We start from the raw sequence: 12,970 nt of genomic DNA on the forward strand, positions 1-12,970 counted from the left end.
ATGAATTTTTGGCTCGTCTTAAAATATTAGAAATTAATACTTTTTTGACGCGGACCCTGTGCGACGCATCATTATTTTATGTTTATCGTATTAAAAAATTTGTACGCTGGTGTCTGCATGGTACCAAAAGATTCTGTAATCAATGTACTATTAAAATGTATAATCGATGAATTTTTGGCTCGTCTTAAAATATTGGAAATCGATAGTTTTTACCGCTGACCCTATGCGACGCAACATTATTTTATGTATAACAAGTTAAAAAATTTGTACGCTGGTGTCTGTTTGGTACCAAATGATTCTGTAATCAATGTACAATTAAAATGTATAATCGATGAATTTTTGGCTCGTCTTAAAATATTTGAAATCGATACTTTTTTACCGCTGACCCTATGCGACGCACCCTTAATATATGTATAGCAAATGAAAAAGTTTGTACGCTGTTGTCTGCTTGGTACCAAAAGATTCTGTAATCAATGTACTATCAAAATGTATAATCGATGAATTTTTGGCTCGTCTTAAAATATTAGAAATTAATACTTTTTTGACGCGGACCCTGTGCGACGCATCCTTATTTTATGTTTATCGTATTAAAAAATTTGTACGCTGGTGTCTGCATGGTACCAAAAGATTCTGTAATCAATGTACTATTAAAATATATAATCGATGAATTTTTGGCTCGTCTTAAAATATTAGAAATTAATACTTTTTTGACGCGGCCCCTGTGCGACGCATCCTTATTTTATGTTTATCGTATTAAAAAATTTGTACGCTGGTGTCTGCGAGGTACCAAAAGATTCTGTAATCAATGTACTATTAAAATGTATAATCGATGAATTTTTGGCTCGTCTTAAAATATTGGAAATCGATACTTTTTACCGCTGACACTATGCGACGCAACTTCATTTTATGTATATCAAGTTAAAAAATTTGTACGCTGGAGTCTGCATGGTACCGAAAGATTCTGTAAACAATGTACTATTAATATGTATAATCGATGAATTTTTGGCTCGTCTTAAAATATTAGAAATTAATACTTTTTTGACGCGGACCCTGTGCGACGCATCCTTATTTTATGTTTATCGTATTAAAAAATTTGTACGCTGGTGTCTGCATGGTACCAAAAGATTCTGTAATCAATGTATTATTAAAATGTATAATCGATGAATTTTTGGCTCGTCTTAAAATATTGGAAATCGATAGTTTTTACCGCTGACCCTATGCGACGCAACATTATTTTATGTATAACAAGTTAAAAAATTTGTACGCTGGTGTCTGTTTGGTACCAAATGATTCTGTAATCAATGTACAATTAAAATGTATAATCGATGAATTTTTGGCTCGTCTTAAAATATTTGAAATCGATACTTTTTTACCGCTGACCCTATGCGACGCACCCTTAATTTATGTATAGCAAATGAAAAAGTTTGTACGCTGTTGTCTGCTTGGTACCAAAAGATTCTGTAATCAATGTACTATTAAAATGTATAATCGATGAATTTTTGGCTCGACTTAAAATATTAGAAATTAATACTTTTTTGACGCGGACCCTGTGCGACGCATCCTTATTTTATGTATAGCAAATGAAAAAGTTTGTACGCTGTTGTCTGCTTGATACCAAAAGATTCTGTAATCAATATACTATTAAAATGTATAATCGATGAATTTTTGGCTCGTCTTAAAATATTAGAAATCGATACTTTTTTACCGCTGACCCTATGCGACGCACCCTTAATTTATGTATAGCAAATGAAAAAGTTTGTACGCTGTTGTCTGCTTGGTACCAAAAGATTCTGTAATCAATGTACTATTAAAATGTATAATCGATGAATTTTTGGCTCGTCTTAAAATATTGGAAATCGATACTTTTTACCGCTGACACTATGCGACGCAAATTCATTTTATGTATATCAAGTTAAAAAATTTGTACGCTGGAGTCTGCATGGTACCGAAAGATTCTGTAAACAATGTACTATTAATATGTATAATCGATGAATTTTTGGCTCGTCTTAAAATATTAGAAATTAATACTTTTTTGACGCGGACCCTGTGCGACGCATCCTTATTTTATGTATAGCAAATGAAAAAGTTTGTACGCTGTTGTCTGCTTGATACCAAAAGATTCTGTAATCAATATACTATTAAAATGTATAATCGATGAATTTTTGGCTCGTCTTAAAATATTTGAAATCGATACTTTTTTACCGCTGACCCTATGCGACGCACCCATAATATATGTATAGCAAATGAAAAAGTTTGTACGCTGTTGTCTGCTTGGTACCAAAAGATTCTGTAATCAATGTATTATTAAAATGTATAATCGATGAATTTTTGGCTCGTCTTAAAATATTGGAAATCGATACTTTTTACCGCTGACCCTATGCGACGCAACGTTCTTTTATGTATAACAAGTTAAAAAATTTGTACGCTGGTGTCTGTTTGGTACCAAATGATTCTGTAATCAATGTACAATTAAAATGTATAATCGATGAATTTTTGGCTCGTCTTAAAATATTTGAAATCGATACTTTTTTACCGCTGACCCTATGCGACGCACCCTTAATATATGTATAGCAAATGAAAAAGTTTGTACGCTGTTGTCTGCTTGGTACCAAAAGATTCTGTAATCAATGTACTATCAAAATGTATAATCGATGAATTTTTGGCTCGTCTTAAAATATTAGAAATTAATACTTTTTTGACGCGGACCCTGTGCGACGCATCCTTATTTTATGTTTATCGTATTAAAAAATTTGTACGCTGGTGTCTGCATGGTACCAAAAGATTCTGTAATCAATGTACTATTAAAATATATAATCGATGAATTTTTGGCTCGTCTTAAAATATTAGAAATTAATACTTTTTTTACGCGGCCCCTGTGCGACGCATCCTTATTTTATGTTTATCGTATTAAAAAATTTGTACGCTGGTGTCTGCGAGGTACCAAAAGATTCTGTAATCAATGTACTATTAAAATGTATAATCGATGAATTTTTGGCTCGTCTTAAAATATTGGAAATCGATACTTTTTACCGCTGACACTATGCGACGCAAATTCATTTTATGTATATCAAGTTAAAAAATTTGTACGCTGGAGTCTGCATGGTACCGAAAGATTCTGTAAACAATGTACTATTAATATGTATAATCGATGAATTTTTGGCTCGTCTTAAAATATTAGAAATTAATACTTTTTTGACGCGGACCCTGTGCGACGCATCCTTATTTTATGTTTATCGTATTAAAAAATTTGTACGCTGGTGTCTGCATGGTACCAAAAGATTCTGTAATCAATGTACTATTAAAATATATAATCGATGAATTTTTGGCTCGTCTTAAAATATTAGAAATTAATACTTTTTTGACGCGGACCCTGTGCGACGCATCCTTATTTTATGTTTATCGTATTAAAAAATTTGTACGCTGGTGTCTGCATGGTACCAAAAGATTCTGTAATCAATGTATTATTAAAATGTATAATCGATGAATTTTTGGCTCGTCTTAAAATATTGGAAATCGATAGTTTTTACCGCTGACCCTATGCGACGCAACATTATTTTATGTATAACAAGTTAAAAAATTTGTACGCTGGTGTCTGTTTGGTACCAAATGATTCAGTAATCAATGTACAATTAAAATGTATAATCGATGAATTTTTGGCTCGTCTTAAAATATTTGAAATCGATACTTTTTTACCGCTGACCCTATGCGACGCACCCTTAATTTATGTATAGCAAATGAAAAAGTTTGTACGCTGTTGTCTGCTTGGTACCAAAAGATTCTGTAATCAATGTACTATTAAAATGTATAATCGATGAATTTTTGGCTCGTCTTAAAATATTAGAAATTAATACTTTTTTGACGCGGACCCTGTGCGACGCATCCTTATTTTATGTATAGCAAATGAAAAAGTTTGTACGCTGTTGTCTGCTTGATACCAAAAGATTCTGTAATCAATATACTATTAAAATGTATAATCGATGAATTTTTGGCTCGTCTTAAAATATTTGAAATCGATACTTTTTTACCGCTGACCCTATGCGACGCACCCATAATATATGTATAGCAAATGAAAAAGTTTGTACGCTGTTGTCTGCTTGGTACCAAAAGATTCTGTAATCAATGTACTATCAAAATGTATAATCGATGAATTTTTGGCTCGTCTTAAAATATTAGAAATTAATACTTTTTTGACGCGGACCCTGTGCGACGCATCCTTATTTTATGTTTATCGTATTAAAAAATTTGTACTCTGGTGTCTGCATGGTACCAAAAGATTCTGTAATCAATGTACTATTAAAATGTATAATCGATGAATTTTTGGCTCGTCTTAAAATATTAGAAATTAATACTTTTTTGACGCGGACCTTGTGCGACGCATACTTATTTTATGTTTATCGTATTAAAAAATTTGTACGCTGGTGTCTGCATGGTACCAAAAGATTCTGTAATCAATGTATTATTAAAATGTATAATCGATGAATTTTTGGCTCGTCTTAAAATATTGGAAATCGATACTTTTTACCGCTGACCCTATGCGACGCAACGTTCTTTTATGTATATAAAGTTAAAAAATTTGTACGCTGGGGTCTGCATGGTACCGAAAGATTCTGTAAACAATGTACTATTAATATGTATAATCGATGAATTTTTGGCTCGTCTTAAAATATTAGAAATTAATACTTTTTTGACGCGGACCCTGTGCGACGCATCCTTATTTTATGTTTATCGTATTAAAAAATTTGTACGCTGGTGTCTGCATGGTACCAAAAGATTCTGTAATCAATGTACTATTAAAATATATAATCGATGAATTTTTGGCTCGTCTTAAAATATTAGAAATTAATACTTTTTTGACGCGGACCCTGTGCGACGCATCATTATTTTATGTTTATCGTATTAAAAAATTTGTACGCTGGTGTCTGCATGGTACCAAAAGATTCTGTAATCAATGTACTATTAAAATGTATAATCGATGAATTTTTGGCTCGTCTTAAAATATTGGAAATCGATAGTTTTTACCGCTGACCCTATGCGACGCAACATTATTTTATGTATAACAAGTTAAAAAATTTGTACGCTGGTGTCTGTTTGGTACCAAATGATTCTGTAATCAATGTACAATTAAAATGTATAATCGATGAATTTTTGGCTCGTCTTAAAATATTTGAAATCGATACTTTTTTACCGCTGACCCTATGCGACGCACCCTTAATATATGTATAGCAAATGAAAAAGTTTGTACGCTGTTGTCTGCTTGGTACCAAAAGATTCTGTAATCAATGTACTATCAAAATGTATAATCGATGAATTTTTGGCTCGTCTTAAAATATTAGAAATTAATACTTTTTTGACGCGGACCCTGTGCGACGCATCCTTATTTTATGTTTATCGTATTAAAAAATTTGTACGCTGGTGTCTGCATGGTACCAAAAGATTCTGTAATCAATGTACTATTAAAATATATAATCGATGAATTTTTGGCTCGTCTTAAAATATTAGAAATTAATACTTTTTTGACGCGGCCCCTGTGCGACGCATCCTTATTTTATGTTTATCGTATTAAAAAATTTGTACGCTGGTGTCTGCGAGGTACCAAAAGATTCTGTAATCAATGTACTATTAAAATGTATAATCGATGAATTTTTGGCTCGTCTTAAAATATTGGAAATCGATACTTTTTACCGCTGACACTATGCGACGCAACTTCATTTTATGTATATCAAGTTAAAAAATTTGTACGCTGGAGTCTGCATGGTACCGAAAGATTCTGTAAACAATGTACTATTAATATGTATAATCGATGAATTTTTGGCTCGTCTTAAAATATTAGAAATTAATACTTTTTTGACGCGGACCCTGTGCGACGCATCCTTATTTTATGTTTATCGTATTAAAAAATTTGTACGCTGGTGTCTGCATGGTACCAAAAGATTCTGTAATCAATGTATTATTAAAATGTATAATCGATGAATTTTTGGCTCGTCTTAAAATATTGGAAATCGATAGTTTTTACCGCTGACCCTATGCGACGCAACATTATTTTATGTATAACAAGTTAAAAAATTTGTACGCTGGTGTCTGTTTGGTACCAAATGATTCTGTAATCAATGTACAATTAAAATGTATAATCGATGAATTTTTGGCTCGTCTTAAAATATTTGAAATCGATACTTTTTTACCGCTGACCCTATGCGACGCACCCTTAATTTATGTATAGCAAATGAAAAAGTTTGTACGCTGTTGTCTGCTTGGTACCAAAAGATTCTGTAATCAATGTACTATTAAAATGTATAATCGATGAATTTTTGGCTCGACTTAAAATATTAGAAATTAATACTTTTTTGACGCGGACCCTGTGCGACGCATCCTTATTTTATGTATAGCAAATGAAAAAGTTTGTACGCTGTTGTCTGCTTGATACCAAAAGATTCTGTAATCAATATACTATTAAAATGTATAATCGATGAATTTTTGGCTCGTCTTAAAATATTAGAAATCGATACTTTTTTACCGCTGACCCTATGCGACGCACCCTTAATTTATGTATAGCAAATGAAAAAGTTTGTACGCTGTTGTCTGCTTGGTACCAAAAGATTCTGTAATCAATGTACTATTAAAATGTATAATCGATGAATTTTTGGCTCGTCTTAAAATATTGGAAATCGATACTTTTTACCGCTGACACTATGCGACGCAAATTCATTTTATGTATATCAAGTTAAAAAATTTGTACGCTGGAGTCTGCATGGTACCGAAAGATTCTGTAAACAATGTACTATTAATATGTATAATCGATGAATTTTTGGCTCGTCTTAAAATATTAGAAATTAATACTTTTTTGACGCGGACCTTGTGCGACGCATACTTATTTTATGTTTATCGTATTAAAAAATTTGTACGCTGGTGTCTGCATGGTACCAAAAGATTCTGTAATCAATGTATTATTAAAATGTATAATCGATGAATTTTTGGCTCGTCTTAAAATATTGGAAATCGATACTTTTTACCGCTGACCCTATGCGACGCAACGTTCTTTTATGTATATAAAGTTAAAAAATTTGTACGCTGGGGTCTGCATGGTACCGAAAGATTCTGTAAACAATGTACTATTAATATGTATAATCGATGAATTTTTGGCTCGTCTTAAAATATTAGAAATTAATACTTTTTTGACGCGGACCCTGTGCGACGCATCCTTATTTTATGTTTATCGTATTAAAAAATTTGTACGCTGGTGTCTGCATGGTACCAAAAGATTCTGTAATCAATGTACTATTAAAATATATAATCGATGAATTTTTGGCTCGTCTTAAAATATTAGAAATTAATACTTTTTTGACGCGGACCCTGTGCGACGCATCATTATTTTATGTTTATCGTATTAAAAAATTTGTACGCTGGTGTCTGCATGGTACCAAAAGATTCTGTAATCAATGTACTATTAAAATGTATAATCGATGAATTTTTGGCTCGTCTTAAAATATTGGAAATCGATAGTTTTTACCGCTGACCCTATGCGACGCAACATTATTTTATGTATAACAAGTTAAAAAATTTGTACGCTGGTGTCTGTTTGGTACCAAATGATTCTGTAATCAATGTACAATTAAAATGTATAATCGATGAATTTTTGGCTCGTCTTAAAATATTTGAAATCGATACTTTTTTACCGCTGACCCTATGCGACGCACCCTTAATATATGTATAGCAAATGAAAAAGTTTGTACGCTGTTGTCTGCTTGGTACCAAAAGATTCTGTAATCAATGTACTATCAAAATGTATAATCGATGAATTTTTGGCTCGTCTTAAAATATTAGAAATTAATACTTTTTTGACGCGGACCCTGTGCGACGCATCCTTATTTTATGTTTATCGTATTAAAAAATTTGTACGCTGGTGTCTGCATGGTACCAAAAGATTCTGTAATCAATGTACTATTAAAATATATAATCGATGAATTTTTGGCTCGTCTTAAAATATTAGAAATTAATACTTTTTTGACGCGGCCCCTGTGCGACGCATCCTTATTTTATGTTTATCGTATTAAAAAATTTGTACGCTGGTGTCTGCGAGGTACCAAAAGATTCTGTAATCAATGTACTATTAAAATGTATAATCGATGAATTTTTGGCTCGTCTTAAAATATTGGAAATCGATACTTTTTACCGCTGACACTATGCGACGCAACTTCATTTTATGTATATCAAGTTAAAAAATTTGTACGCTGGAGTCTGCATGGTACCGAAAGATTCTGTAAACAATGTACTATTAATATGTATAATCGATGAATTTTTGGCTCGTCTTAAAATATTAGAAATTAATACTTTTTTGACGCGGACCCTGTGCGACGCATCCTTATTTTATGTTTATCGTATTAAAAAATTTGTACGCTGGTGTCTGCATGGTACCAAAAGATTCTGTAATCAATGTATTATTAAAATGTATAATCGATGAATTTTTGGCTCGTCTTAAAATATTGGAAATCGATAGTTTTTACCGCTGACCCTATGCGACGCAACATTATTTTATGTATAACAAGTTAAAAAATTTGTACGCTGGTGTCTGTTTGGTACCAAATGATTCTGTAATCAATGTACAATTAAAATGTATAATCGATGAATTTTTGGCTCGTCTTAAAATATTTGAAATCGATACTTTTTTACCGCTGACCCTATGCGACGCACCCTTAATTTATGTATAGCAAATGAAAAAGTTTGTACGCTGTTGTCTGCTTGGTACCAAAAGATTCTGTAATCAATGTACTATTAAAATGTATAATCGATGAATTTTTGGCTCGACTTAAAATATTAGAAATTAATACTTTTTTGACGCGGACCCTGTGCGACGCATCCTTATTTTATGTATAGCAAATGAAAAAGTTTGTACGCTGTTGTCTGCTTGATACCAAAAGATTCTGTAATCAATATACTATTAAAATGTATAATCGATGAATTTTTGGCTCGTCTTAAAATATTAGAAATCGATACTTTTTTACCGCTGACCCTATGCGACGCACCCTTAATTTATGTATAGCAAATGAAAAAGTTTGTACGCTGTTGTCTGCTTGGTACCAAAAGATTCTGTAATCAATGTACTATTAAAATGTATAATCGATGAATTTTTGGCTCGTCTTAAAATATTGGAAATCGATACTTTTTACCACTGACACTATGCGACGCAAATTCATTTTATGTATATCAAGTTAAAAAATTTGTACGCTGGAGTCTGCATGGTACCGAAAGATTCTGTAAACAATGTACTATTAATATGTATAATCGATGAATTTTTGGCTCGTCTTAAAATATTAGAAATTAATACTTTTTTGACGCGGACCCTGTGCGACGCATCCTTATTTTATGTTTATCGTATTAAAAAATTTGTACGCTGGTGTCTGCATGGTACCAAAAGATTCTGTAATCAATGTACTATTAAAATATATAATCGATGAATTTTTGGCTCGTCTTAAAATATTAGAAATTAATACTTTTTTGACGCGGACCCTGTGCGACGCATCCTTATTTTATGTTTATCGTATTAAAAAATTTGTACGCTGGTGTCTGCATGGTACCAAAAGATTCTGTAATCAATGTATTATTAAAATGTATAATCGATGAATTTTTGGCTCGTCTTAAAATATTGGAAATCGATAGTTTTTACCGCTGACCCTATGCGACGCAACATTATTTTATGTATAACAAGTTAAAAAATTTGTACGCTGGTGTCTGTTTGGTACCAAATGATTCTGTAATCAATGTACAATTAAAATGTATAATCGATGAATTTTTGGCTCGTCTTAAAATATTTGAAATCGATACTTTTTTACCGCTGACCCTATGCGACGCACCCTTAATTTATGTATAGCAAATGAAAAAGTTTGTACGCTGTTGTCTGCTTGGTACCAAAAGATTCTGTAATCAATGTACTATTAAAATGTATAATCGATGAATTTTTGGCTCGTCTTAAAATATTAGAAATTAATACTTTTTTGACGCGGACCCTGTGCGACGCATCCTTATTTTATGTTTATCGTATTAAAAAATTTGTACGCTGGTGTCTGCGAGGTACCAAAAGATTCTGTAATCAATGTACTATTAAAATGTATAATCGATGAATTTTTGGCTCGTTTTTAAATATTAGAAAACGATACTTTTTTACCGCTGACTCTATGCGACGCAACTTATTTTATGTATATAAAGTTAAAAAATTTGTACGCTGGTGTCTGTTTGGTACCAAATGATTCTGTAATCAATGTACAATTAAAATGTATAATCGATGAATTTTTGGCTCGTCTTAAAATATTTGAAATCGATACTTTTTTACCGCTGACCCTATGCGACGCACCCTTAATTTATGTATAGCAAATGAAAAAGTTTGTACGCTGTTGTCTGCTTGGTACCAAAAGATTCTGTAATCAATGTACTATTAAAATGTATAATCGATGAATTTTTGGCTCGTCTTAAAATATTAGAAATTAATACTTTTTTGACGCGGACCCTGTGCGACGCATCCTTATTTTATGTATAGCAAATGAAAAAGTTTGTACGCTGTTGTCTGCTTGATACCAAAAGATTCTGTAATCAATATACTATTAAAATGTATAATCGATGAATTTTTGGCTCGTCTTAAAATATTTGAAATCGATACTTTTTTACCGCTGACCCTATGCGACGCACCCATAATATATGTATAGCAAATGAAAAAGTTTGTACGCTGTTGTCTGCTTGGTACCAAAAGATTCTGTAATCAATGTATTATTAAAATGTATAATCGATGAATTTTTGGCTCGTCTTAAAATATTGGAAATCGATACTTTTTACCGCTGACCCTATGCGACGCAACGTTCTTTTATGTATATAAAGTTAAAAAATTTGTACGCTGGGGTCTGCATGGTACCGAAAGATTCTGTAAACAATGTACTATTAATATGTATAATCGATGAATTTTTGGCTCGTCTTAAAATATTAGAAATTAATACTTTTTTGACGCGGACCCTGTGCGACGCATCCTTATTTTATGTTTATCGTATTAAAAAATTTGTACGCTGGTGTCTGCATGGTACCAAAAGATTCTGTAATCAATGTACTATTAAAATATATAATCGATGAATTTTTGGCTCGTCTTAAAATATTAGAAATTAATACTTTTTTGACGCGGACCCTGTGCGACGCATCCTTATTTTATGTTTATCGTATTAAAAAATTTGTACGCTGGTGTCTGCATGGTACCAAAAGATTCTGTAATCAATGTATTATTAAAATGTATAATCGATGAATTTTTGGCTCGTCTTAAAATATTGGAAATCGATAGTTTTTACCGCTGACCCTATGCGACGCAACATTATTTTATGTATAACAAGTTAAAAAATTTGTACGCTGGTGTCTGTTTGGTACCAAATGATTCTGTAATCAATGTACAATTAAAATGTATAATCGATGAATTTTTGGCTCGTCTTAAAATATTTGAAATCGATACTTTTTTACCGCTGACCCTATGCGACGCACCCTTAATTTATGTATAGCAAATGAAAAAGTTTGTACGCTGTTGTCTGCTTGGTACCAAAAGATTCTGTAATCAATGTACTATTAAAATGTATAATCGATGAATTTTTGGCTCGTCTTAAAATATTAGAAATTAATACTTTTTTGACGCGGACCCTGTGCGACGCATCCTTATTTTATGTATAGCAAATGAAAAAGTTTGTACGCTGTTGTCTGCTTGATACCAAAAGATTCTGTAATCAATGAATTATTAAAATGTATAATAGATGAATTTTTGGCTCGTTTTAAAATATTGGAAATCGATACTATTTAACGCTGACCCTATGCGAAACAACATTATTTTATGTATATCAAGTTAAAAAATTTGTTCGCTGGTGTCTGTTTGGTACCAAATGATTCTGTAATCAATGTACAATTAAAATGTATAATCGATGAATTTTTGGCTCGTCTTAAAATATTTGAAATCGATACTTTTTTACCGCTGACCCTATGCGACGCACCCTTAATTTATCTATAGCAAATGAAAAAGTTTGTACGCTGTTGTCTGCTTGGTACCAAATGTTTCTGTAATCAATGTACTATTAAAATGTATAATCGATGAATTTTTGGCTCGTCTTAAAATATTAGTAATCGATACTTTTTTACCGTTGACCCTATGCGACGCAACATTATTTTATGTATATAAAGTTAAAAAATTTGTACGCTGGGGTCTGTTTGGTACCAAATGATTCTGTAATCAATGTACTATTAAAATATATAATCGATGAATTTTTGGCTCGTCTTAAAATATTAGAAATTAATACTTTTTTGACGCGGCCCCTGTGCGACGCATCCTTATTTTATGTTTATCGCATTAAAAAATTTGTACGCTGGTGTCTGCGAGGTACCAAAAGATTCTGTAATCAATGTACTATTAAAATGTATAATCGATGAATTTTTGGCTCGTTTTTAAATATTAGAAATCGATACTTTTTTACCGCTGACCCTATGCGACGCAACTTATTTTATGTATATAAAGTTAAAATATTTGTACGCTAGTGTCTGCAAGGTACCAAAAGATTCTGTAATCAATGTCCTATTAAAATGAATAATCGATGAATTTTTGGCACGTCTCAAAATATTAGAAATCGATACTTTTTTACCGCTGACCCTATGCGACGCAACTTATTTTATGTATATAAAGTTAAAATATTTGTACGCTGGAGTTTGTTTGGTACCAAATGATTCTGTAATCAATGTACAATTAAAATGTATGATCGATGAATTTTTGGCTCGTCTTAAAATATTAGATATTAATACTTTTTTGAAACGGACCCTGTGCGACGCATCCTTATTTTATGTTTATCGTATTAAAAAATTTGTACGCTGGTGTCTGCATGGTACCAAAAGATTCTGTAATCAATGTACTATTAAAATATATAATCGATGAATTTTTGGCTTGACTTAAAATATTAGAAATTAATACTTTTTT

The sequence above is a fragment of the Prenolepis imparis genome, unplaced genomic scaffold, assembly GCF_030444845.1.
Source record: "Prenolepis imparis isolate NDT839.2.m4 unplaced genomic scaffold, iyPreImpa1.0 SCAF_14, whole genome shotgun sequence".
Classification (NCBI taxonomy): domain Eukaryota; kingdom Metazoa; phylum Arthropoda; class Insecta; order Hymenoptera; family Formicidae; genus Prenolepis; species Prenolepis imparis.